Source organism: Mobula birostris, chromosome 2, assembly GCF_030028105.1.
Source record: "Mobula birostris isolate sMobBir1 chromosome 2, sMobBir1.hap1, whole genome shotgun sequence".
In the NCBI taxonomy this organism is placed as follows: Eukaryota; Metazoa; Chordata; class Chondrichthyes; order Myliobatiformes; family Myliobatidae; genus Mobula; species Mobula birostris.
The window spans coordinates 238,973,931-238,999,122 of NC_092371.1; the positions used below are offsets into that span (position 1 = coordinate 238,973,931).

Here is a 25,192-nt window from a genome sequence, read left to right on the forward strand (position 1 = left end):
AATCCATTGAGGCCTCATGGCATTCAATTAGGTCACCCCTCATTCTTCTGAATTCCAGTGAATACAGGCTTAGAACCATCAAATGCTATTAATATGACAAACCATTCAATCCTGGAATCATTTTTGTGAATCACCTTTGAACTGTCTACAGTGTTAGCACATCCTTTCGAAGATAAAGGGCCCAAAACTGCTCACAATGCTCCAAGTGAAGCCTCACCAGTAAAGCCTCAACAGTACATCCTTGCTTTTATATTCTAGTCCTCTTGAAATTAATGCTAACATTACACGTGCCTTCCTCACAAACGACTCAACCTGCAAATGAATTTTTAAGGAATCCTGCACAAGCACACCCCAGGTTCCTTGGCACCACAGATTTTTTCATTTTCTCTGCACTTAAAAAATAGTCAACCTTTTTAGTTATTCTACCAAAGTGCATGACCGTACACTTCTCAATACCGTATTCCATCTGCCATTTCTTCACCCATTCTCCTAATCTGTCCAAGTCCTTCTGTAGCCTCTCTACTTCCCCAAAACTACCTGTGCCTCCACCTATCTTCGTATCATCCGCAAAATTTGCAACAAAGCCATCAATTCCATCAACCCAGTCATTGACATACAACTTAAAAAGAAGCACTCCCAACACAGCCCCTGTGGAACACCACTAGTCATTGGCAGCCAACCCGAAGAACAAGAGGAGATGTTATAGAAACATAAAATTATGAAAGGGATCAATAAGCTAGAGGCAGGAAAGTTGTTTTCACTTCTCGGTAAGACTAGAACCTGGAGGCATAGCCTCAAGATTCGGGGGAGTAGATTTAGGACAGAGCTGAGGAGAAACTACTTTTCCCCCAAGAGGGTTGAATCTATGGAATTCTCTGCCCAGTGAAGCTGTGGAGGCTACCTCAGTAAATATACTTAAGACAACGTTGGATAGATTTTTGCATAGTAGGGGAATTAAGGGTGATGGGGAAAAAGGCGGGTAGGTGGAGATGAGTCCATGGCCAGATCAGTGATGATTTTATTGAATGGCAGAACAGGCTCAACAGGCCAGATGGCCTACTCCTGCTCCTATTTCTTATGTTCTTATGTTAACCAGGTAAAGCTCCCTTTATTCCCACTCTTTACCTCCTACCAACCAGCCTCTGCTTTATCCGTGCTAGTAGACTGAGGTCCTTTAACATCTGTCAGACGATGCTGAGGATGTTCTACGAGTCCGTGGTAGCCAGTGCTATCATGCTTGCTGTCGTGTGCTGGGGCAGCAGGCTGAGGGTAGCAGACATCAACAGAACCAACAAACTCATTCGTAAGGCCAGTGATGTTGTGGGGATGGAACTGGACTCTCTCACGGTGGTGTCTGAAAAGAGGATGCTGTCTAAGTTGCATGCCATCTTGGTCAATGTCTCCCATCCACTACATAATGTACTGGTTGGACACAGGAGTACATTCAGCCAGAGACTCATTCCACCGAGATGCAGCACAGAGCGTCATAGGAAGTCATTCCTGCCTGTGGCCATCAAATTTTACAACTCTTCCCTTGGAGGGTCAGACACCCTGAGCCAATAGGCTGGTCCTAGACTTATTACCTGGCATTTACATATTACTAATTATTTATGGTTTTATATTGCTTTATTTATACTCTATTTTTGGTTGGTGCAACTGTAATGAAAACCAATTTCCCTCGGTATCAATAAAGTATGACTATGACTATTTCTTCTAATACCATGGGCTCTTGACTTAAGCAGCCTCACGTGTGGCACTTTGTCAAAAGCCCTCTGAAAATCCAAGTACACAACATCCACTGATTCTTTGTCTATCTTACTTGTTATTTCTTCAAAGATCGAAGAAGGAGTCTGAAAGTCTGAGTGGGAGTGCCGAGAAAGACATTTTTGAAATTTTCGTTATTTTTTTTTCTCCAACGGCGTTCTGAGAGGCGGGACTGCGCAGGCGTGTGACGTCGGGCAGTGCAGCGCGGCAGATTTAAAAGGGCAGACATCCTGCTTCGGGTTTGATTCGAAGAAGGAGGCTGAGAGTCTGAGTGGGAGTGCCGAGAAAGACACTTTTGAAATTTTCGTTATTTTTTTTTCTCCAACGGCGTTCTGAGAGGCGGGACTGCGCAGGCGTGTGACGTCGGGCTGTGCAGCACGGCAGATTTAAAAGGAACAGAGCCTCATAGAGCGGGCAGCGGAGTTTGCGGGCTGCGGAGTGAGCCGGGAGCAGAGTGAAGACTTAAGGGCTTCGGCTCAACGGGCTTAGGCAGAAACAGGCGTTGTTATTTGAGGAGAGGGGCAGTATGAGTGTGAGGGCAGTTTGCTGTTCTCGGTGTCGGATGTGGGAGGCCCTGGAGTCTACAAGCCTCCCGGATGTCTACATCTGCGCCAAGTGCATCGAGATGCAGCTCCTAAGGGACCGCGTTACGGAACTGGAGCTGCAGCTCGATGACCTTCGTCTGGTCAGGGAGAGTGAGGAGGTGATAGAGAGGAGTTGCAGGCAGGTGGTCACGCCGGGGCCACGGGAGGCAGACAAGTGGGTCACGGTTAGGAGGGGGAAGGGGAAAGGTCAGAAACAAAAAGTACTATGGAGAAAAGTAAAAGTGGCAGGCCGACAAATCCAGGGCAAGCATTAAAAAGGGCCACTTTTCAGCATAATTGTATAAGGGCTAAGAGAGTTGTAAAAGAGCGCCTGAAGGCTTTGTCTGTCAATGCAAGGAGCATTCGTAATAAGTTGGATGAATTGAAAGTGCAGATTGTTATTAATCATTATGATATAGTTGGGATCACAGAGACATGGCTCCAGGGTGACCAGGGATGGGAGCTCAACGTTCAGGGATATTCAATATTCAAGAGGGATAGACATGAAGGAAGGGGAGGTGGGGTGGCGTTGCTGGTCAAAGAAGAGATTAACACAATAGAAAGGAAGGACATAAGCCGGGAAGATGTGGAATCGATATGGGTAGAGCTGCATAACACTAAGGGGCAGAAGACGCTGGTGGGAGTTGTGTACAGGCCACCTAACAGTAGTAGTGAGGTCGGAGATGGTATTAAACAGGAAATTAGAAATGTGTGCAATAAAGGAACAGCAGTTATAATGGGTGACTTCAATCTACATGTAGATTGGGTGAACCAAATTGGTAAAGGTGCTGAGGAAGAGGATTTCTTGGAATGTATGCTGGATGGTTTTTTGAACCAACATGTCGAGGAACCAACTAGAGAGCAGGCTATTCTGGACTGGGTTTTGAGCAATGAGGAAGGGTTAATTAGCAATCTTGTCGTGAGAGGCCCCTTGGGTAAGAGTGACCATAATATGATGGAATTCTTCATTAAGATGGAGAGTGACATAGTTAATTCAGAAACAAAGGTTCTGAACTTAAAGAGGGGTAACTTTGAAGGTATGAGACGTAAATTAGCTAAGATAGACTGGCAAATGACACTTAAAGGATTGACGGTGGATATGCAATGGCAAGCATTTAAAGGTTGCATGGATGAACTGCAACAAATGTTCATCCCAGTTTGGCAAAAGAATAAATCAAGGAAGGTAGTGCACCCGTGGCTGACAAGAGAAATTAGGGATAGTATCAATTCCAAAGAAGAAGCATACAAATTAGCCAGAGAAAGTGGCTCACCTGAGGACTGGGAGAAATTCAGAGTTCAGCAGAGGAGGACAAAGGGCTTAATTAGGAAGGGGAAAAAAGATTATGAGAGAAAACTGGCAGGCAACATAAAAACTGACTGTAAAAGCTTTTATAGATACGTAAAAAGGAAAAGACTGGTAAAGACAAATGTCGGTCCCCTGCAGACAGAAACAGGTGAATTGATTATGGGGAGCAAGGACATGGCAGACCAATTGAATAATTACTTTGGTTCTGTCTTTACTAAGGAGGACATAAATAATCTTCCAGAAATAATAGGGGACAGAGGGTCCAGTGAGATGGAGGAACTGAGCGAAATACATGTTAGTAGGGAAGTGGTGTTAGGTAAATTGAAGGGATTGAAGGCAGATAAATCCCCAGGGCCAGATGGTCTGCATCCCAGGGTGCTTAAGGAAGTAGCCCACGAAATAGTGGATGCATTAGTGATAATTTTTCAAAACTCGTTAGATTCTGGACTAGTTCCTGAGGATTGGAGGGTAGCTAATGTAACTCCACTTTTTAAAAAAGGAGGGAGAGAGAAACCGGGGAATTATAGACCGGTTAGCCTAACGTCGGTGGTGGGGAAACTGCTGGAGTCAGTTATCAAGGATGTGATAACAGCACATTTGGAAAGCGGTGAAATGATCGGACAAAGTCAGCATGGATTTGTGAAAGGAAAATCATGTCTGACGAATCTCATAGAATTTTTTGAGGATGTAACTAGTAGAGTGGATAGGGGAGAACCAGTGGATGTGGTATATTTGGATTTTCAGAAGGCTTTTGACAAGGTCCCACACAGGAGATTAGTGTGCAAACTTAAAGCACACGGTATTGGGGGTAAGGTATTGGTGTGGGTGGAGAGTTGGTTAGCAGACAGGAAGCAAAGAGTGGGAATAAACGGGACCTTTTCAGAATGGCAGGCGGTGACTAGTGGGGTACTGCAAGGCTCAGTGCTGGGACCCCAGTTGTTTACAATATATATTAATGACTTGGATGAGGGAATTAAATGCAGCATCTCCAAGTTTGTGGATGACACGAAGCTGGGTGGCAGTGTTAGCTGTGAGGAGGATGCTCAGAGGATGCAGGGTGACTTGGATAGCTTGGGTGAGTGGGCAAATTCATGGCAGATGCAATTTAATGTGGATAAATGTGAAGTTATCCACTTTGGTGGCAAAAATAGGAAAACAGATTATTATCTGAATGGTGGCCGATTAGGAAAAGGGGAGGTGCAACGAGACCTGGGTGTCATTATACACCAGTCATTGAAAGTGGGCATGCAGGTACAGCAGGCGGTGAAAAAGGCGAATGGTATGCTGGCATTTATAGGGAGAGGATTTGAGTACAGGAGCAGGGAGGTACTACTGCAGTTGTACAAGGCCTTGGTGAGACCACACCTGGAGTATTGTGTGCAGTTTTGGTCCCCTAATCTGAGGAAAGACATCCTTGCCATAGAGGGAGTACAGAGAAGGTTCACCAGATTGATTCCTGGGATGGCAGGACTTTCATATGAAGAAAGACTGGATGAACTGGGCTTGTACTCGTTGGAATTTAGAAGATTGAGGGGGGATCTGATTGTAACGTATAAGGTCCTAAAGGGATTGGACAGGCTAGATGCAGGAAGATTGTTCCCGATGTTGGGGAAGTCCAGAACGAGGGGGTCACAGTTTGAGGATAGAGGGGAAGCCTTTTAGGACCGAGATTAGGAAAAACTTCTTCACACAGAGAGTGGTGAATCTGTGGAATTCTCTGCCACAGGAAACAGTTGAGGCCGGTTCATTGGCTGTATTTAAGAGGGAGTTAGATATGGCCCTTGTGGCTACAGGGGTCAGGGGGTATGGAGGGAAGGCTGGGGCGGGGTTCTGAGTTGGGTGATCAGCCATCATCATAATAAATGGCGGTGCAGGCTCGAAGGGCCAAATGGCCTACCCCTGCACCTATTTTCTATGTTTCTATCTCCAACAGATTAGTCAGGCAAGATTTTCCCTTCAGGAAACTATGCTGACTGACTATGCATCTAAGTACCCCAAAATCACATCCTTAACAATCAACTTGAACTTTGACATCCAGTCTGAATCTGATGGGAGACTGGGATTACTCAGTTGATGACTTGCATTGCTGTGGTTGAAGCATTCATTAATTGGTTGCTTGTCAAAGTAGTTGGAATGGAAAGAGAAATAGTCATATAATTTATCCCTCAGTGTGCTCTTAATAAAGTGAATATTTTCAACAATTGGAATTCATCCAAGTTGCTGAACTAATCAGTGCAATGATGTATGAAGAACAATGCTAAGTATATTAGTTTTCTTTGCGATGAAGTGGATCATTTTAGTGGAAAGGTTTTCGGTGCAATGCCTACTGAGAGCAAGTTTGACTTGTATTCTGTCATATGTTTTTAAGAGCATAATAGCTCTGTAAATTGAAGTTCATTGCCAGAACTGTGTGTGTTGAAGCCAGAAGACTGTCAGCATAACATAGAACATAGAATAGTACTGCACACAGTGTTGGCCCTTCAGCCCACAATGTTGTGGTGACCCTCAAACCCTGCCTCACAGAAAACCCCCCACCTGAAATTCGTCCATATACCTGTCTGGTAGTCTCTTAAACTTCACTAGCGTATCTGCCTCCACCACTGACTCAGGCAGTGCATTCCACACACCAACCACTGAGTAAAAAACCTTCCTCTAATATCCCCCTTGAACTTCCCACCCCTTACTTTAAAGCCATGTCCTCTTGTATTGAGCAGTGGTGCCCTGGGGAAGAGGCGCTGGCTATCCACTCCATCTATTCCTCTTATTATCTTGTACACCTCTATCATGTCTCCTCTCATCCTCCTTCTCTTCAAAGAGTAAAGCCCTAGCTCCCTTAATCTCTGATCATAATGCATACTTTCTAAACCAGGCAGCATCCTGGTAAATCTCTGTACCCTTTCCAATGCTTCCACATTCTTCCTTTGGTGAGGCGACCAGAACTGGACACAGTTTTATAGAGCTGCATCATTACATTGCGACTCTTAAACTCTATGCCTCGACTTATGAAAGCTAACACCCCATAAGCTTTCTTAACTACCCTATCCACCTGTGAGGCAACTTTCAGAGATCTGTGGACATGTACCCCGAGACCCCTCTGCTCCTCCACACTACCAAGTATCCTGCCATTTACTTTGTACTCTGCCTTGGAGTTTGTCCTTCCAAAGTGTACCACCTCACACTTCTCCGGGTTGAACTCCATCTGCCACTTCTCAGCCCACTTCTGCATCCTATCAATGTCTCTCTGCAATCTTTGACAATCCTCTACACTATCTACAACACCACCAACCTTTGTGTCGTCTGCAAACTTGCCAACCCACCCTTCCACCCCCACATCCAGGTAGTTAATAAAAATCACGAACAGTAGAGGTCCCAGAACAGATCCTTGTGGGACACCACTAGTCACAACCCTCCAATCTGAATGTACTCCCTCTACCACCACCCTCTGCTTTCTGCAGGCAAGCCAATTCTGAATCCACCTGGCCAAACTTCCCTGGATCCCAGGCCTTCTGCCTTTCTGAATAAGCCTACCGTGTGGAACCTTGTCAAATGCCTTACTAAAATCCATGTAGATCACATCCACTGCACTACCCTCATCTATATGCCTGGTCACCTCCTCAAAGAACTCTATCAGGCTTGTTAGACATGATCTGCCCTTCACAAAGCCATGCTGACTGTCCCTGATCAGACCATGATTCCCTAAATGCCCATAGATCCTATCTCTAAGAATCTTTTCCAACAGCTTTCCCACCACAGACGCAAGGCTCACTGGTCTTATAATTACCCAGACTATCCCTACTACCTTTCCTGAACAAGGGGACAACATTCGCCTCCTTCCAATCCTCCAGTACCATTCCCGTGGACAATGAGGACATATAGATCCTAGCCAGAGGCTCAGCAATCGCTTCCCTCGCCCTGAGGACTTAACCATCCCAATGTATTTTAACAGCTCCAACACCTCCTCTCCCTTAATATCAACATGCTCCAGAACATCAATCTCACTCATATTGTCCTCACCATCATCAAGTTCCCTCTCATTGGTGAATACCGAAGAGAAGTATTCATTGAGGACCTCACTCACTTCCACAGCCTCCAGGCTGATCTTCCCACCTTTATCTCTAATCGGTCCTACCTTCACTCCTGTCATCTTTTTGTTCTTCACATAATTGAAGAATGCCTTGGGGTTTTCCTTTACCCTACTCGCCAAGGCCTTCTCATGCCCCCTTCTTGCTCTCCTCAGCCCCTTCTTAAGATCCTTTCTTGCCACCCTATATTCCTCAATAGACCCATCTGATCCTTGCTTCCTAAACCTCATGTATGCTGCCTTCTTCCACCCGACTAGATTTTCCACCTCACTTGTCGCCCATGGTTCCTTCACCCTACCATTCTTTATCTTCCTCACCAGGACAAATTTATCCCTAACATCCTGCAAGAGATCCCTAAACATCAACCACCTGTCCATGGTACATTTCCCTACAAAAACATCATCCCAATTCACACCCACAAATTCTAGCCTTATAGCCTCAATTTGTCCTTCCCCAATTAAAAATTTTCCTGTCCTCTCTGATTCTGTCCTTTTCCATGATAGTGCTAAAGGCCAGGGAGCGGTGGTCACTGCCCCCCAGATGCTCACCCACTGAGAGATCTGTGACCTGACCCGGTTCATTACCTAATACTAGATCTAGTATGGCATTCCCCCAGTCGGCCTGTCAAACTGCTGTGACAGGAATCTGTCCTGGACACACTTAAACTCTAGTTCCAATGGCCTAGATGGAGCAATCAGGTGCCAATCAATATTAGGGAAGTTAAAGTCACCCATGATAACAACACTGTTATTTTTGCACCTTTCCAAAATCTGCCTCCCAATCTGCTCCTCAGTATCTCTGCTGCTACCAGGGGGCCTATAGAATATCCCCAAATAGAGTAACTGCTCCCTTCCTGTTCCTGACTTCCACCCATACTGACTCAAAAGAGGATCCTGCTACATTACCCACTCTTTCTGTAGCTGTAATAGTATCCCTGACCAATAATACCACCCCTCCTCCCCTTCCCCCCAACCCTTTTAAAGCACTGAAATCCAGGAATATTGAGAATCCATTCCTGCCCTGGTGCCAGCCAAGTCTCTGTAATGGCCACTACATCATAATTCCATGTATGTATCCAAGCTCTCAGTTCATCACCTTTGTCCCTGATGCTTCTTGCATTGAAGTACGTGCACTTTAGCCCTTCTACCTTACTACCTTTACACTGTTTATTCTGCTTCTCTTTCCTCAAAGCCTCTTTATATGTCAGATCTGGCTTTACTCCAGGCACTTCTTTCACTGCTCTATCACTCCGGGTCTCATCCCCTTTGCAAATTAGTTTAAACCCTCCCGAACCATGCTAGCAAACCTATCTGCAAGGATATTGCTTCCCCTCGAGTTCAGGTGCAACTCATCCAATCTGTATAGGGCCCACCTTCCCCAGAAGAGATCCCAGTGATCCAAAAATCAAAAACCCTGCCCCCTGCACCAACTCCTCAGCCACGCATTCAACTACCATCTCCTCCAATTCTTACCATCACTATCACGTAGCACTAGCAGTAATCATGACAACGCCACCCCCCCCTTGAGGTCCTGTTCTTCATCCTTCTGCCTAGTTCCCGAAACTCACACTCCAGGACTTCGTCCCACTTCCTGCCTATGTTGTTGAATCTCACAGCAGTAAAGCTGTGTAATAAGACAGCTGTCACATTGAGACAATAGCAGGCACTGAGAATTGATTTATCTATATACAGTGGTCACTTTACAAGGTACATCTGAACATCTGCTCATTAATGCAAATATCTAATCATGTGGCAGCAACTCAATGCATAAAAGCATGCAGACATGGTCAAGAAGTTCAGTTGTTGCCCTTCAGATCAAACATCAGAATGGGAGAGAAATGTGATGTAAGTGACTGACTGTGGAACGATTGTTGGTGCCAGATGGGGTGGTTTGAGTATCTCAGAAACTGCTGATCTCCTGGGATTTTCATGCACAGCTGTCTCTAGAGTTTACAGAGAATGGTGCAAAAAACATCCTCTGAGCAGCAGTTCTGAAAACTTTTTTTTTAAAATGAGAGAGGTCAGAAGAGAATGGCCAGACTGGTTCAAGTTGACAGGAAGGTGATAATAACTCAAATAACCATGTGTTACAACAGTGGTGTGCAGAAGAGCATCTCTAAATGCACAACTCATTGAAACGGATGGGCTGCAACAGCAGAAGACCATGAACGTACACTCAGTGGCCACTTTATTAGGTATAGGAGGTGCCTAATAAAGTGCCCACTGAGTTGGTTCAGTTCAGACAGTCAGTCTATCAGTTCTCAGTGTCGGCTGGGGCGGCAAGGAAGAGTAGCAGTTTGCGTAATACTACCACAGCACCAGAGACCGTGTTGAATTCTTCCACTGTCTGTAAGAAGTTTGTGCTGTGTAATAAGAGTAATCGTGTGTGCATGTGTCTGTGTGTGTATAGTTGATTAAGCAATCTTGTTTGTTTAAATAATTCATTACAGGTTATATGTAAAAATAAGTAAATGGCATACATCATCACACTATCACATGATATATGCACGCTTTGTTTAAAGTAAACACGACATTAGACTCGCGTGCCTGGACTCCCTTGTCTTCCTTTGAATTAGTTTAATGTTTTGAAGTTACAAAATATCAGTTCGTACATTCTCCTTGCAACTGCGAGGGTGTCCTCCTTGTGGTCCGGTTTCCTCCCTCATTCCAAAGATACAGGTTACTGGGTCAATTGGTCACATGGGTTTCATTGGACAGTGAAGTCTTGTTGGTCTGGAAGGACCTATTATAGTACTGTATATTCAAATGAATAAGTACTTTTTCTTCAGATATCGGTGCCAATGAAAGTTTCCCTATGAAGATAGGTCTTCCCATGGTACTTGTGCTGAGGTTAGTCTTTCAGTAATAACAGGGAGGGAATTTTAGGACTGCATGTAACTTGACGGGGCACATGCAGATAATGGTGGCTCCACTATCTCACTGATTCTTTATGGTGGAAGGCATGGGGGATGGGGGTGCGGGAAGTCCAGCTGAAGGAAATTTGCTGCACTGAATCATTCAGACTTTCACATTTTGAACTGAGGATATATAACCTTGTAGAAACACCAATCTGCTCAGCTCAGGAGCTGTGTTCACCCATGGTTAGTTTTGTTTGTTGTTGTTGCTTGCATTGTTCTGTAGAACATTGTAGCCATGTTATTTTGGCACTGGAATGTATGGTGACTCATGCAGCATATCCTTGGGTGAGCAGAGCACAAAAGTAGGACTTTTTGACCATCTAGTCCATGCAAACCATTAATCTGTCTAGTCCCATTAACCTGTTCTGGAACCATAGCCCTCCCATCCATCTACCTATCCCAAATTTCTCTTAAGTGTTGAAATTAACTCCACAGACACCACTTTGTGCTGGGAGCGCATTCCACACTCTCATCACCCTCTGAGTGAAGATTCCGCTCATGTTCCCCCTTGGAAATGAATAAAACATCAAGTAGACTCAATGGGCCAAAAGGCCTAATTCTGCTCCTATGGTCTTAAACATGTCACCTTTCACCCTAAGCCCATGACCTCTGTTCAAGTCTCACCCAACCTCAGTGGAAAGAGCTTACTTGCATTTCCCCTATCTATACACCTCAATTTTGTATACCCCTATCAGATTCCCCCTCAATCTATGTTCTAGGGAATAAACTCAAACTATTCAGCCTTCCCCTGTAACTCAGGTGCTCATAGAACGCGAAGGAGGAGGGACATCAGAGGAGGTTATGGTCCACTCTCCTCTCCTATCAGATTCCATCCTCCCTGGCTGATTACCTTTCCCACCTACCTGGCTTCACCTATCTCCTTCCAGCTGTCCTCCTACCCCTCCCCCCCCCATCTTTTTATTCTGCCATCTTCTGCCACAAGGTGCTGATCCTCAGAGAAGAGGTGATGATCCTTGGGCAAATATAATAAACTGAAATCCATCCGAAGAACAGCTTCAGCCCCATCAGATACAGACACTGGTTTTCTGCAGCCATTCAGACACCATACCAGTAGACATCCCTTAGATCAAGAAAATACTCCAAGCAATTCATCACAAATATCGGAAGGTTTGCCAAAATCAAATCATATGGACCCTGAGGCATGACAAATCACGAGCCTAAAAGTGAATAATAGGAGGAGTGATCGGAGCAACACACAAAATACGGGAGGAACTCAGGAGATCAGGCAGCATCTATAAGACCGTAAGATATAGCAGCAGAATTGGGCCATTCAGCCCATCGAGGCTGCTTGCCATTTCATCTTGGCTGATCCATTTCCCTCTCAGCCCTAATCTCATACCTTCTCCCCACATCACTTCATGCCCTGACTAATCAAGAATCTGTCAGCCTCAGCCTTAAATATACATAGGGACTTGGCCTCCACAGCTGCCTGTGGCAATGAATTCCACAGATTTACCACTGTCTAGAAATTCCTCCTTACCTCCATTCTAAATGGGCTTCCCTCTATTCTAAGGCTATTTCCTCTGGCCTTAGACTCACCCACTATAGGAAACATCTTCTCCACATCTACTCTGTTAAGGCCTTTCAACATTCAATAGATTTCAAGAAGACCCCCCCCCCATTCTTCTGCATTCCAATGCTCCTCATAATAATAATCTTTCAACCCCAGAATCATTTTCACCACCGATGTAGATGAATAAACAGCTGATGTGGCAGGCTGAAAGGAAGGGGGCAGAAGCCAGAATAAGAAGGTGGGGGGGGGGGGGGAGCGAGAGGGAAGGAGTACAAACTGGCAGGTGATAGATGAGTCCAGGTGAGGGGGAAGGACGGTGGGTGGACGAGGGGGGATGAAGTGAGAAGTGAAGTGGTGAGGTGATAGTAGAAGAGATGAAGGGCTGAAAGAATCTGAAAGGGCAGGACAGTGGACCATAGAAGAAAGGGAAAGAGAGTCATCAGCACAGCTTTCAAGCCACTAAAAGAATTGCAGTGATTAGCTGTTTTTTTTTTATTACTAATGGAATCAGGTTGTATCTCCAGCCACCCAATCTCGCCTTCATTGAACTTCCAGATGCAAGAATAGAAAGGATACAGCTAGTGGAAATTCATTATGCTCTGCAGTTGGAATTAGGTGCCATGCAGTTCACAAGATCAGCAAATGCCATTTGTCACCTACCTGGTAATATGTTATATCTGCCACTTTCATCCATTTGGTGGTGGTTTTCCTGGAGAAACTGCTTTCATTCAATTAGTTTTCCTCTGGTATCTTTATTGTGCCAAGAGAAATAGCTGGTTTCTGCTTGAAGCGCTCACGAAATTAAAAAAAAAAAGTTCAGTAATAATCATTCAGCACTGATTCAGTCTGCAATATAAAAAAAATCTTTTGGATTCAGATTGGTAAATTGTGTTTTCTTTATGTCTTTCTGTACATCACAATCTCAACTGAAACTTGTGGCATGATATATCTGGTGTTAAACATTGCAGGAGTTTATCCATACAGAGCAGACTGGTTGAGGACTTTGTTTTGTGAATGTAAAACCCAATGTCTTCAATGTCTGAGTGACATTCTTTAAATTCATTTATGGGATGTGGACGTCGCCAGCTAAGCCAGCATTTGTTGCCTATGCCTACTTGCCCTTGAGAAGGTGGTGATGAGCTGTCTTCTTGAACTGCTGCAATCCCCGAGGTGTAGGTATACCTCTGTTAGCGAGGGAATTCCATGATTTTGACCCAGCGACAATGAAGGAATGGCGAGAGGACATGGCTTTACAACATTGCGTGGCTCAAATGTTAACTTGCCGCTTGTCAGCCCAAGCCTGGATATTGTCCAGGTCCTGCTGCATTTGGGTATGAACTGCTTCACTGTCTGAAGAGTCATGAATGGTGCAGAACATTGAGCAGTCATTTAAAAACATCCCACTCTAACCTTATGACAAACAGACAGGTTATTGATGAAGCAGCTGAAGATGGTTGGTCCGAGGACACTTCCCTGAGGAACTCCTCTGGTGATGTCCTGAGGATGAGATGATTGACCTCCAACCACTACAACCATCTTCCTTTGTGTCAGGTATGATTCCAACCAGTACAGGGTTTTCCCCCCAATCACCATTGACTCCATTTTGGTTAGGGCATCTTGATGCCATACTGGGTCAGATGCTGCCTTGATGTTGAAGGCTATCACTCTCACGTCACCTCTGGTATTTAGCTCTTTTGTCCGTGTTTGGACCAAGGAGGTGATGATGTCAGGAGCTGAGTGGTCTTGACGGAACCCAAACTGGGCATCCAGAAGCAGGTTATTGCCGAGTAGGTGCTGTATGTTAGCACTGTTGATGATCCTTTGCATTACTTTGCTGATGATTGAGAGTAGGCTGCTAGGGCAGTAATTGGCTAGGTTGGACATCCTGTTTCTTGTGTACAAGACATACCTGGGCAATTTTCCACATTGCTGGGTGAATGGCAGTGTTGTAGCTGTACTGGCGTGACAAGTTCCAGAGCACAAGTCTTCAGGACTATTGCCGGGATTTTGTCCGGGCCCATAGCCTTTGCAGTACCCAGTCAACAATAACTTGAAACAGGGTGGAACTGTAATATAGTGGTTAGCACAATGCTTTATAATACCAGCAACGCAGGTTCAATTCCCACCACTGCCTATACGTTCTCCCCGTGACCTCGTGGGTTTCCTCAGTCTAAAGACGTACCCCACCCCAGAAATGTTTATGTTTATAGTTCTACAATATTGAATCACAGCAGATTTAATTTGACTTTTTCCAACATTGATCAACAGAAAAAACTTGTCAAAATTAAAACAAACTTCTATAAATTGGTCTAAAGTTATAAACAAAATAGATTACATAATTACTCACCCCCTTTCAAATCAGTATTTAGTAGATGCACCTTTGACAGCAATTACAGCCTTGAGTCTGTGTGGATAGGTCTCTTTCAGCTTTGCACATCTGGAAACTGCATTTTTTCCCCCCACTCTTCTTTACAAAAGTGCTTAAGCTCCGTCAGATTGCATGGGGATTGTGAGTGAGCAGCCTTTTTCCAAGTCCAGCCACAAATTCTCAATTGGATGAAGGGCTGGGCTGGGCTCTGACTTGGCCACTCCAGGACATTAACCTTCTTGTTTTTAAGCCATTCCTATGTAGCTTTGGCTTTATGCTTGGGGTCATTGACTTGCTGGCAAACACTAGCTGAGATTTCATGAGTTTTTTTTCCCAACTCTTTGCCACTCTCCCATAAAGCTGCAAGTGAAGCTCCCAAGCAGCAGTTGTATGTGCAGTCTCTCCCATCTCAGCCACTGATACTTCTAACTCCTCCAGAGCTGTCATAGGTCTCTCGGTGGCCTTCCTCACTAGTCCCCTTAGAAAACCTACAGCACAATACAGGCCCTTCGACCCACAAAGCTTGCCGAACATGTCCTTACCTTAGAAATTCCCTAGGGTTACCTATAGCTCTCTATTTTTCTGAGCTCCACGTACCTGTCCAGGAGTCTCTTAAAAGACCCTAAAACCACCTCCATCATCGTTGCCAGCAGAACATTCCATGCTTTTGGTGTAAAAAATTTACCCCTGATGTCTCCTCTGTACCAACTTTCAAGCACCTTAAAACTGTGTCCTCTCGTGCTAGCCATTTCAGCCCTGGAGAAAAAGCCTCTGACTATCCACACGATCAATGCTTCTCATCATCTTATACACCTTTATCAGGTCACCTCTCATCCTCTGCCGCTCCAAGGAGAAGAGGCCGAGTTCACTCAATGTTTCCTAAGGCATGCTCCACAATCCAGGCAACATCCTTGTAAATCTCCTCTGCACCCTTTCTATGGTTTCCACATCCTTCCTGTAGTGAGGCAACCAGAATTGAGCACAGTACTCCAAGTGGGGTCTGACCAGGGTCCTATATAGCTGCAACATTACCTCTCGGCTCCTAAACCCAATCCCACGATTGATGAAGGCCAATGCACTGTATGCCTTCTTAACCACAGAGTCAACCTGCGCAGCAGCTTATATAGATGTACCGGAAGTTGGAGAATTCTATGTTCATACCACCCTATATACATGTACCAAAGACTTTTGTGCAGTACTGTAATTACCCACAAGAGTTTAGAATGAGGAGCATTCTCAGTGAAACCTACTAGGTATTGAGAGGCTTGAATAGAGTGTGTATGGAAAGGATGTTTCAAATAGAGGGAAAGTCTAGGACAGAGGTTCCCAGTCTTTTTATGCCAGGGAGCCTTACCAGTAACAGAGGCCTCCATGAACCTCAGGTTGGAAACCTCTGCAGGACCAAAGAATACAGCCTCAGAATTGAAGGGCATTCCTTTGGAAAGGAGATGAGGGGAACCTCTTTAGCCAGAGGGTGGTGAATTTGTGGAATTCACTCTCAGATGCCTATGGAGGCCAAGTCATGTACGGGTATATTTAAAGAGGAGGTTGATGGGTTCTTGATTACTAAAGGTTACGCAGAAGGTAAGAGAATGGGATTGAGAGAAAAAATAAATAATCTATGATCAATGGGCCAACTGGCCCAATTTTGTTCCTAGGTCTTATAGTCCTATATGTTGTGATTTTGCAGCAGCAGTACGTTGCTTTACATAAAAAACTAAACTACAATACATACATATTTTAAAATAAATTAAATTCAATTAATTCAAAAACCTCTGCTTTAAGTATGCCCAATAACCTAGCCTCCACAGCCATTTGTGGTAATGAATTCCACAGATTCACCACTCTCTGCCGAAAGAAATTCATCCTCATTGCAGTTCTAAAGAGCTGGCATACTATTCTAAGGTTGTGGCCACTGGCTCTGTAGACTGTCCCACAACTGGAAACATCCTCTCTATGTCCACTCTGTCTAGACCAATCAGTGCAGATGACTGTATTTTGACTCACCAAATTTTACAGCTGGCTTCCCACAACATTAAGATTCAAAGTACATTTATTATCAAAGAATTTCTAACTTATACAGCCTTGAGATTTGTTTGCTCACAGGTAGCCACAAAGCAAGAAACCTGAAAGAGCCCAATTAAAGAGAAAAAAAAAGAATAAAAATAAAAAAAAAGGCCAACACCCAATGCGTAAGAGAAAGAAAAAAAAAATCATGCAAGCAATTGAAGCAAACAACAAGATGTGACATTGGTGTCTCTCACTAATTTCATTTGTGTGTGTGTTTCCTGCACCATTATCCCCAGCAAATCAAGAAGTGAAAGGCCCTGTGTCAGGAATTCATAGTTGCTGACGCACAGACAGCAGTTCCAGCGTGACTCCAAATAAAACAGAACTGATCCAGGGATTTAGAAAGAACAGTAAATCCCAACTCACAGATGATGATAAATAATTCCTATATCAAGACAGAACTCCAGCACCATTGGTAGAGTGAGACAATGCTCATATGGAGATCGAAGGAGTCAGTAACTTTAAATTGTTGGATGTGGTCATTTCAGAGGATCTGTCTTGAGACCAGCAAGTAAATGCCATTACAAGGAATGCACAGCAGCATCTCTACTTCCTTCAAAGTTTGTGCATATTCAGCATGTCATCTAAAAGTTTTATAAACTTCTCTAGCTGCGTAGTGGAAAATATCCTGACTGCATCCTGTCCTGGTATAGAAACACCAATGCCCAAGAAAGGAAAAGCCAACAAAACGTGGTGGATACAGCCCAGTTCATCTCAAGAAGAGCCCTCCCCACAAGAAGAGCATAAGACATAGGAGCAGAATTTGGCCATTCAGCCTATCTAGTCTGCTCCACCATTCCATCATGGCTGATCCTAAATCCTACTCAATCCCACACAACTGCCTTTTCACCATATCCTTTGATGCCCTGACCGATCAGGAAACGATCAACTTCCGTTTTAAATATACCCACAGACCTGGCCTCCTCCGCAGTCTGTGGCAGAGCATGCCACAGATTCATTCTCTCTGGCTAAAAAAAATCCTCCTTACCTCTGTTCTAGAGGGTCACCCCTCAATTTTGAGGCTGTGCCCTCTGGTTCTGGACACCTCCTCCATAGGAAGCATCCTCTCTACATCTACCCTGTTTAGTCCTTTCAACATTTGGTCGGTTTCAATGAAATCCCCATGCATTCTTCTAAATTCCAGTGAACACAGGCCCAAAGCTGCCAAATGCTCATGTTAACCCCTTCATTCCTGAAATCATCCTCATGCACTTATTCTGGACTCTCTCCAATGACAACACAACCTTTGAGATATGGGGCCCAAACTGTTGGCAATACTCCAAGTGCAGCCTGACTAGTGTTTATAAAGGTTCAGCAATATCTCCTTGCTTTTATATTCTATTCCCCTCGAAATAAATGACAACATAGCATTTGCCTTGACTCAACCTGTAAATTAACCTTCTTGGAGTCTTGCACAAGGACTCCTAAGTCCCTCTGTACCTCTGATGTTTGAATCTTCTCCCCATTTAAATAATGGTTCCTTTTACTAAAATGTATTATCATACATTTCCCAACACTGTATTCCATCTGCCACTTTTTTGCCCATTCTTCCAATTTGTCTAAGTCCTGTTGCAATTACATTGCTTCCTCAGCACTACCTACCCCTCCACCTATCTTCATAATCATCTGCAAACTTCACCACAAAGCCATCAATGCCATTATCCAAATCATTGACAAACACTGAAAAGTAACAGTCCCAAAACTGACCCCCTAATGAACACCACTAGTCACCGGCAGCCAACAGAAAAGGCCCCCTTTATTCCCACTTGCTGCCTCCTGCCTGTTAGCCATTTCTCTGTCCATACAAGTATCTTTCCTGTAACACCATAGGATTTTATCTTGTTAAGCAGCCTCATGTGTGGTACTTCATTAAGTGCGTTCTAAAAATCCAAGTAAATGACATTCACTACCTCTCCTTTGTCCACCTTTGCTTGGAACTTCCTTGAAGAACTCTTAACACATTTGTCAGGCAAGAATTCCCTTTATAGAAACCATACTGATTTTGACTTATCATTAGACTTCAAGCAACTCAAAACCTCATCCTTAATAATAGACTCCAACACTTTGCCAACCACTCAGGTTAGGCTAACTGGCCTATAATTTCCCTTCTAAAAGAGTGGAGTGACATTTGCAATCTTCCGGTCTTCCGGGACCATGCCAGAATCAAGTGATTCTTGAAAGATCATGACCAATGTCTGTGTGTGGGGGAGGGTGGGAAGGAGAAAGGGGGCTTGTCTTGTTGTTTGTTGTGTTCTGTGTTGTTTTGCCAAGCATTGTGGGCATGTTATGTTGGTGCTGGAACATGTGGTGACACTTGCAGGCTTCCCTAGCTTGAGTTAGTTGTTACTGCAAATGGTGCATTTCACAGTAAGTTTCGAAGCACATCTGAAGGTGACTCCTTTGCTAATTTGATTAGTATTTCAGTTCTGTGCTGCATTTTGGATATTCCAGTGTGACATCAACATGTATTTATGTCATTTTAGGAGCACATCGAATACAGCATTGAGAGACATGCAGCATATGGAATAAACAGTCAACCAAATCCTGGCAAAAGATCTCAGCCTGAAATGTCAACTGTTGATCCACTCCAGAGCTGCTTTCTGACTTTTAGGGTGTCTCTAACATTTTGTGTGTTGTTCAAAATTTCTCACATGTGCAGAATCCCTTGTGTCCATTATATGGAATACTTTACTAGATCGAGTGGCCTTCCATTGGTTGGGTCATCTGTGGATATATGTGATCCACAAGCCAGTACAATATGGAGAGCAAGCTGTTACCCTATGCAGCAGCCTGTCCCTCTCCATGCAGCCGATGAACCCAAAGGAACAGCAGAGACCAATACGGTTTAGCACCAGCAGTGTCGCACGAATTGCCAGCCAGTGTTAGACTCATCATTGTACCGCCTTAGGGACTCCAGGTCTGGATTTCTCAGGGTTTACTCCTGAAGCCTTCCTCATGAATGGCTATAGCCCCAAGGCAGTGGAGGTTTCAGATCAGAGTTTTCCTTCACTTAGCTGAGCCACCAAACATGGCTGATGATCCCCATCTGCCCAAAGCATCTAGTATTAAGGCACCAGAAACCAGCCTTTGCCCCTTCTCCTGTCAGTAGAAACAGTTCGGCCAGGCTTAGTAGCTAAGCTACACATGAAGGCCAGCAACTGGATTTGGTTGTCAGAGGCTACTTGAGACACACTGTCGGGTTCTGTCAGGTTTCAGCGGGACTCAAGTGCAGACCAATGAATACTATTTCACCAGGATTATTAGGGAGCACAAAGGCAACCGTCTTTCAAAAACAGAAGGCAGGCACAAATCCAAACTGGCAGACAGAAGTCTTACCAGGAAAGGCAGTTAGGCAAGGGCAGACAATCTGGAGCGCACAGACAAAAATTGAGTCCAAGAGCAGGCAAAGTCCAAAACACAGAATCAGGCAAAATTGGTTGGCAGAAGTCACAATGACAGACTGGAACGACAGGTCAGAACTGGCACAAACTGGCAGAGAATCTGTCTGTATCTTGTTTTATGGCGGTTGGCATCCAGCTTAATGGTGCATTACCGCCACCCTCTGCTCCAGAATGTGCACTAGACCACACACACACCACCCTCCCATCTTTGACCATCCTAGTATCCTATTCCTGTTTATTCATCATATTCTATAAAAAACCCCTGTACCCCTTAAAAACGCTAAAAATACCCGGACGTGCTCTCTCACCCATGCCCAGCAACCCTTTTAATATGAATTCCTGCATCCCCAACTCCCTTAATTTATTTCTCATCATCTCTCTCTGTATCCCATACTTCCTGCAACACAAAACTACATGTTCTACTGACTCCTCTTCCTGACATTCCTCACACAATCCTGTCTGGTGTTTCCCTATCATTTTCAATGTTTTGTTTAATGCACAATGCCCCAGCCTTAACCTAGTCCACACAATTTCCTCCCTTCTGTTTCCATTACCTACCCTAGTAACTGCAACACACTTTTGTATTTGATATAAATGCCTCCCTTTCCCCTCCCTGTCCCATCTTTCTTATCACATTCGGTTGACTTTTTCCCAGATTACACACTTAACCTCTGCTTTACTGATACTAATGTGCATTTCCACATTTTCTTACTTTAACGCCCTCTTTGCCAACTCATCCACCCTCTCATTCCCCTTCATCCCTACATGTGCTGGAACCCATAGAAATTTTACCTGACCTCCCTGATTTGCAATTCTTGTAACTAACTGAAGGACTTCATAAAGTACATCTAGCTGACTGTTTGTGTGAAAAGACCTTAAACTTGCTAGAACTGAGGATGAATCTGAACATATCAATGCTTTGGCTTGTCTGGCTTTCTGCACCCATTGCAACGCAACCAACACTGCCAGCATCTCCACTGTAAACACCCCTAACTTATTAGATGTTCTTCTGCTGAGTCCAATTTCTTTTGCTGGTATTACCACCCCAAACCCTGTCACTCCTGTTTCAGGTTCCTTCGCACCATCCGTATAAATGTGAGTATAATCACTATACTTTTCCATCACATGACAGTTAAATGCATTTACCAAATCTGTTTTATATCTTTCTTTCCTTTTTACGTCTAACAAATGCCAGTCTATGTCAGGCCATACAAGCTTCCATGGAGCTACAACCGGATAAACTACTGAAGGATTTATCCTCAGATCAAATACTCCACATTCTTTCGCGATATCATTCCCTACCCGACTAAAGGTATCCCACTGAAACCTCCCATTTTCCCAGCACTCCTGCAACACTCCTTTAGTAGGGTGAGAATCATTGTGCCCCTGCAAATTAGCCCAGTAGTTTGCCATCAGTTGCATCCTTCTTAGTTCCAAAAGCATTATTCCCATTTCTACCTGTAGGGCTGACACTGGTGACATTTTAAAAGCCCCACTGCACGCTCTCAAGGTCTGAGCCTGAATCACATCCCGTTTCCTTATAAGAGACCTAGCTGCTGATCCATATAGTATATTTCCATAATCCAATACAGATCTTACTAAAGCCACATACATTCTCTTCAAAGCTGAACAACTTGCTCCCCATTCCCTACCAGTCAAACATCTCATCACATTTATTACTTTTTTACATTTCTCCTCAACTTTCCTGATATGGTCTGCCCATGTTAATCGTGAATCAAATATAACTCCCAGAAATTTAAATGATGCAACCCTTTCTAATTCAACCCCATACATCCTTAACTTCTTCCCTACCTCAACCCTTTTCCTGGTAAAAAATACAGTTTGAGGGCAGTGCTGGGACCCCAGTTGTTTACAATATATATTAATGACTTGGATGAGGGAATTAAATGCAGCATCTCCAAGTTTGCAGATGACACAAAGCTGGGTGGCAGTGTTAGCTGTGAGGAGGATGCTAAGAGGATGCAGAGTGACTTGGATAGCTTGGGTGAGTGGGCAAATTCATGGCAGATGCAATTTAATGTGGATAAATGTGAAGTTATCCACTTTGGTGGTAAAAATAGGAAAACAGATTATTATCTGAATGGTGGCCGATTAGGAAAAGGGGAGGTGCAACGAGACCTGGGTGTCATTATACACCAGTCATTGAAAGTGGGCATGCAGGTACAGCAGGCGGTGAAAAAGGCAAATGGTATGCTGGCATTTATAGCGAGAGGATTCGAGTACAGGAGCAGGGAAGTACTACTGCAGTTGTACAAGGCCTTGGTGAGACCACACCTGGAGTATTGTGTGCAGTTTTGGTCCCCCAATCTGAGGAAAGACATCCTTGCCATAGAGGGAGTACAAAGAAGGTTCACCAGATTGATTCCTGGGATGGCAGGACTTTCATATGAAGAAAGACTGGATGAACTAGGCTTGTACTCGTTGGAATTTAGAAGATTGAGGGGGGGGATCTGATTGAAACATATAAAATCCTAAAGGGATTGGACAGGCTAGATGCAGGAAGATTGTTCCCAATGTTGGGGAAGTCCAGAACAAGGGGTCACAGTTTGAGGATAAAGGGGAAGCCTTTTAGGACCGAGATTAGGAAAAACTTCTTCACTCAGAGAGTGGTGAATCTGTGGAATTCTCTGCCACAGGAAGCAGTTGAGGCCAGTACATTGGCTATATTTAAGAGGGAGTTAGATATGGCCCTTGTGGCTACGGGGATCAGGGGGTATGGAGAGAAGGCTGGGGCGGGGTTCTGAGTTGGATGATCAGCCATGATCATAATAAATGGCGGTGCAGGCTCAAAGGGCCGAATAGCCTACTCCTGCACCTATTTTCTATGTTTCTGTTTTATGTTTCTGAATATCTACATCCCCAGTCATAACCCCACTCCACCACTTCATCAATTGCTTCTTGTAGTTTCCTGATTATATGGTCCCTGTTCCTGCCTCTTTTCCACGAGGCCCCATCATCCGCAAACAGTGACCTACCTATATCCACTAGTACCTTTGTGAAGACATCATTGATCATGATGAAAAGTAACAAGCTAATCACACTACCTTGAGGTGTGCCATTTTCCACTACGTACTGTTTTGATAATTCTGATCCAATCTGAACTTGAATTTTTCTACCAAACAAAAAAATCTTTAATCCAATTAAAAACTCTCCCACCAACCCCCATCTTGTGCAGTTTAATTAATAACCCTTCCTTCCACATCATATCATAGGCTTTTTCAATGTCAAAGAACACTGCCACTACTGACTCTCTATTTGCCTGGGCCTTCCTTATTTCAGTCTCTAACATAATCACCGAGTCCATGGAATTCCTTCCCTTTCTAAAACCACTGATAACTTGCCAGCATTCCCCTTTTCTCAAGCTCATATGATAACCTTTCTGTTTTCATCCTTTCCATTATCTTACATATACTTGATGTTAATGCAATTGGTCTGTAGCTAGTGGGTTTTGACAGATCCTTACCAGGCTTCCATATTGGAATTACTACTGCTTCTTTCCATGCACTTGGTAATCTTCCCTCCTCCCACACTCTGTTATAAAAATGCAGCAACTTCAAGAGCACTCCTTCTAGATTTTTTAGGATCACAGAGCATATCAGATCTTTCCCTGGGGAGGTTGGTCTCGATCTCTTTATTGCTCTCACCATTTCTGCTAATGTAAATGGATCATCAATTATATCATCTGTTCCTTCCCTCTTGCTTAACACACCTGGGTGTTGGCTCATTATTCTTTCCCTTCTTCAGACAAATTTTCTGAACTGTGTATTAGTACAAATGACTTGGCCATGACCTCAGCCTTATCCCTACTGGAGACTGCAGTTTCCTCCTCAGATATTATTACTAGATATTCCCATTCCCTTCTATCTCCTCCCCTCCTCTTAATCATTCCCCATATCTCTCCCACAGGTGTTGTTCTTCCTACCTTGTCACAAAAACTCCTCCAACTTGCCCTTTTAGCTTGACGTATAGTTCTTCTCACCACTGCCTGTGCTTTCTTATATTGAACCAAATGCTGCATATTATGGGTTCTTTTAACTAGCCTGAATGCTCTATTTCTGTTTTTTACAGCCTGACAACATTCCTCTGTCCACCATGGTACCAGTTTTCTATTCATCCTATTTTTACTCCTAGGTATAGATCCTTCTGCTGCCATGATAATTGCTGAAGTCACCTGACTGTTTAATTCATCTACATTTCCAGAAATATCAATCTTTGTCAACCCTTCTTCACTCAACTTCTAGAACTTACCCCAATCAGCTTTTTCAAACACCCACTTTGGGGTCTGGCAGAGAAAGCTTGTCAAGGCAGGGTTTAAGTGGACAGGGTAATGAGTGAAAATTAGAAACAGGTGGGTGCAAATGAGGAGACAAGCAGGTAATTGGAAGAAGTTCAAAAAGGAAGGGGGCTGGGCCAGAACCCACATGGCCAGGTGAAAGAAAACAGAAATTAAAGACTGTCGTGATCCAGAGCTACCAGCAGAGGCCCTTCGACCCTGTGTTCAGGCCGGATCCTTAACACACACGCTGTTGGGAGCATTTAATAAGTCATGAGAGATTGTCCCCTCTACCTCCCCCACCTACAACAACCTTAAAGAAAGTATACTTAGGGAATCTGCACTACAGTGCTGCTGCAGTGCTGGGTAAGTATTCAAGAGATTACGACTGTGTGGAAAGGGACAGCTGAAATGCTGTTTGTAATTACTGTTGTTGGCAGAATTTCAGGTGGTGATGAAGAAGTGTACAGGAACTGGTTGAGTGGTGTCACCAACAACCTTGCACTCAACATCAGCAAGATTAAGGAATTGCTGTGGTCTTTAGAAAGGGGAAGTAGAGGGAACACACACCAGTACTCAATGCCTATTCAATCTTTCCCTATAACTCAGGTCTTCAAGTCCTGGCAACATCCTTGTAAATTTTCCCTGGACTCCCTCAATCTTATTGACATCTTTTCTGTAAGGAAGACACTAGAATTGGACACAATACAACAAATTTGGCCTCACCAACATATGGATAAATTTGTAATCTGAAAATAAACCTCTTGGTTTTCTGGTCTCCTTTTTAAATCTACATGTTATAAACATCATTAATATTCATCGTTGGTCTGGTCTTATTCTCATGAGATGTCAAAGTGATATCTGGTGTTCAA

At 44.0% G+C, this 25,192-nt stretch overlaps 1 protein-coding gene across 1 annotated transcript in view; it reads left to right on the top strand.

The window, feature by feature from the left end:
* Positions 1–25,192, top strand: part of nt5dc1 (5'-nucleotidase domain containing 1) — a 673,759-nt gene that overhangs the window by 591,097 nt on the left and 57,470 nt on the right. The window lies entirely within an intron of this gene.